The following is a 4,043-nucleotide window of genomic DNA, read 5'->3' as shown; positions in this document are numbered from 1 at the left end:
TGGAGTGTTGGTTTACAAGATGATGATTTTTAAATTCAACGTAATTGTATTAAAAGTGCTTAGGTAGGTTAGTCACTATATCCAAATGTATCCTACCCGTCCCTTAGCCTACATTACAACCAAATAAAGTCCTAGTGATCTTAGACTGAGTGGGGCTCGATTAGTCGAGTACTACACTAGGGGCAAGCCTATGGTGCATCTTTGTGGCATGCGAATGTTCTTTTTAGAGAGTGAGCGAATTCTGTCTATTTGAGTTCCTAATTGTTATCACTATCATTATATATATGGAACTACTCTCTTGTGTGATGTGAGGGCATCTGATTCACAAAGGAAAGGTGCATCTTGACTATTTTGTAGAGTGGTTTGAGTAAGTGCAAATGTTACAGGGTGCGAAAAACTTGATTCTTGAGGTAAAAGCTGTTCACTACTAGGTGTAACTCTTGTGAAATGTTCATGGCGTGAGTCGTTGAGGGAAAAGCATAGGGAATGAATTTTTATGGAGTGTGGTGAATTTCTCGAGTACTAGTAATAATTTAAGTGTGGGTGTTGATAATAGGCTATATAGTTGTTATTTACACCATAATTGCCCATGCTTTGTTGTTGTTGTTTTATAATGTAAGTTGCCAATAAAATGCTTCAATTAATGCTATTTGGTTTCACAGGGAATATAAGATGTGAAGAGCAACATGAAGTGTTTAGAGGCAATAACGTGAAGAAAACACCCACTCAAGAAGTACCCAAACACAAAAGAGCAAAAAGAGAAGGAACACAGAGACAAAAAGGCCCAGCATACTCACCGCGGTCTGCGCTGTGGTTAGAGTCAGTGTTCTCCGCGCTCAGCGCCGCGACCGAGGCGGCATATTCACAGTCCAGAAATTTAAGGGGCCAAAGTGTCAATTTGGGAAAGCTTTTGTAAAACCCTTATAAGATGTAGGAAACTCGCCCACGAAAGAGGAGACTTATTTTGAGATTACTTTTGCAAGAAGAATAAGTGTGAGAGATCACCCAAAACATCATAGTTCTTTTTCTCTTCTATTTTTCTTGCAATTTTCCATTATGAATATTTTCGTAGTTTATTCTTACGTTGTCATGAGTAGCTAAATACTTTAATCTAAGATTTTGGTGAAACCCGCTGGGGATGACTTGGTTGTTATATTAATATAGTTTGAATTGGTTGTTAATCTCTATTTGTTTCATCTACGTTTTGATTGTGGTTAGTTGAAAGGGCCCTCAATTATCCGTTCCTATTTATTATGTATCTTCTTGAGAGAGAGTGCATATTTAGGTAGTTGTTTGAACAACATCACTCCTGGAGTATAGACGAGAGTCATAATCGAGGGTTTAGAGATTGGATTAGAGATAACGATACCTCGGGTGCAATCTAAAAGAACGGTAATGTGAATCTAGCTAGCGTAGCTTGAGAGAGTGCGTCTAGTAAATTATCATAATTGCTTGAGAGAGATTTATGATAGCCGGAGAGTTCTTGATTGATAGAGACAACTAAGACATCACTATAAGAAACGTACAACCAAGGAAATCACCAACGGGGGAAACCATTACCTTAGACCTTATTCCAACTATTTACACATCAAGCATAATTAATTTTCAGCTGTTAATTATTTTCAGACTTTAGTTGTTAGAAATATCATCAATTGTGAATTACAAGTTTGGGGAAATTGATTTTGTGAATTTAGTAAATCCGTCAAAAGTAATTGATAGGTTAATTCTCTGTTGTTCGACTCTAGGCAGAATTACTCAGATTATATTTGCTACGTCCGTGTGTGTCATTGTATAAGGCATAGTTTGGCGTTATCATTTATATTTTAAGGTTATCTGCACATGATTCAAATTAAATAACCTAAATCACAATTTGACATAATTTGTGTCCGCGCATCGCGCGGGTACTAATATTAGTTTTTTATTAGTTCTTTTAAAAAAGAGTGGTACGGTTTTATACTTCCTTAATTAATGAGAAACTTTTATAGATCAACAAATATTATGACATGTAAAAAGTCATAAGTTTCAAAAGTCTTATTATACCCGCACAAATATAATGACAATGTTTAAAAAATTAAAAACTTCTACTTCTTTCTTAAATTTCGTGTCAAATCAAATTATATAAATAAAAAAATAAAACCAAGGGAATAGTTTGTGAAATAGTTATTAATCCGTTTTAAAAAGATTCCCACATTTTCATGAAATTGTGTTTTATAAATAAGAACGTTGTTGGTACTTCAAATACGAGAGAAAAAAAGATTTGACAAAAACCACAACAGTCACTTCAAAACAACTGATAATATGATTGTTATATTTCCGTAAATTGTTGTCTGCTATTTTCCTAAAACCAAACAATCAATCTCTTAAGAAAGTGTTTAACACGCTTCAAGCTTTTTCCTGTTTGTAAATTTTTTTTCATTTTATTTGAAATCCATATCATCTCTTTGTCTTCCCCCACGCGTCTATCCTTAGGTTACGAGTGGGAATGACACATCACAAGATGTCCCTGTGCTAATAAAATGACTGGTAAATGCGTGTATGATCCCAATGGACTTAATCAGAGGAAATTACTCGATCAAATATGAGAAAAATCAAACATATCCTATTAAGGACGTAAAAATCAAACACGTCCATAATTAAGCTCTGTTTCACTTGGTCATTGCTATCATTTCCTTTTTCTTTTTTCAGAAAAATAGACGTAGTAGTACATTAATTTTGATATATAAAGTTATCCAGGCCTCATCCGAACAATATTGGGTTGAACATAAAAGATAATTGAAGACAAAAATAATTTACTTAAAATATCAGGAATTTCTGAATGATCTTTCTATAATCTCGAGTTGAATGCTCAAGTCGTTCCTCTTCTATCCAAAGCAACGTCTTCAAATTAATCGTTAAAGCGTCATGGAGACCTATTGGATTTTGTGATATTTTAGTAAGCATATGTAACATTGAATTAATAAAAATGTATGTCCTTTTGTACCGTTACATAGAAAATTTGTAATTTATAATATTTTTAGACCCTCAAGTCATATTCATACCTCTTCTATCCAAGCTTCAAAGCAACACTAAAGTCTTCAAATTAATCGTTAAAATATCTAAATTGCGTGAATGAGATAAATTGGTGAAACTTACACAAATTAAATGGAAGAATATTGGTAAATTCTGAATATGGTCTTTGTAATATTTTACTAAGCATATCTAACCTCGAATTAATAAAAATGTGTAATTTTGGTCCTTTACATAGGAAATTTGTCATATTTATATTATTTTTAGAACTTTATTACCCTCAAATAGAAGTAATAATGCAAATTCAATACTGATGAATTATTATATACAATGAAAGTAATTCCAGTATCAAAATCACATGTAATTTAGACAACTAGCATAAACGGGATTTCACGGGCTACCTCTTGAAGCGTGAACAAAGCTCTTCTATCTCGTGAGCCTCCAATTCCACAACAACTCAATGAAATCACCATCATCAGCACGATCACAATTCCCGAATATTCCACGGTCTTATACTGTATTACCCAAATAATATCCGAAAATAGTAATTTCGTGTGGGCAAAATTTTTAGGAAAATTTGGCTGAAATTTTCGGCCACCTTGTTCTACTCCTCTAGGTGGAAAACCTTATGTATTTATAGCATAAGTTTTAAGGGTTCAAACCCTTTTCCAAAACCTGTTAGGTTTTTCGTTCCACTACAAAAAGGATTCCTTTATTTCCTATTATTTAGGCACAGCAGGGACCACAAAATTTAATTAACAAGGCTCCAATTATGGAATTAATTTCTAATTTTTGAAATTGATATCTGTCACACCTCCTTTTTTCCTTACACCCCCGAGAAGGAGTGCAAGTGGAGTTTTTCCAATTAAAGGACAATCGAAACGGGATTATTTACTTATTAAAAATCAGAGTCACCACTTGGGATATTTTATGGTGTCCCAAGTCACCGGTTTAATCCTGAATCGAGGAAAAGTTTGACTCTGTATTACAGTCAGCGAGCCAGAAATCCAGGTAAGGAATTCTATTAACCGGGGAGA

This window comes from Nicotiana sylvestris, chromosome 6 (assembly GCF_000393655.2).
Source record: "Nicotiana sylvestris chromosome 6, ASM39365v2, whole genome shotgun sequence".
In the NCBI taxonomy this organism is placed as follows: domain Eukaryota; kingdom Viridiplantae; phylum Streptophyta; class Magnoliopsida; order Solanales; family Solanaceae; genus Nicotiana; species Nicotiana sylvestris.
The sequence above is the reverse complement of the archived record's forward strand: the minus strand, read 5'-3'. Positions refer to the sequence as shown.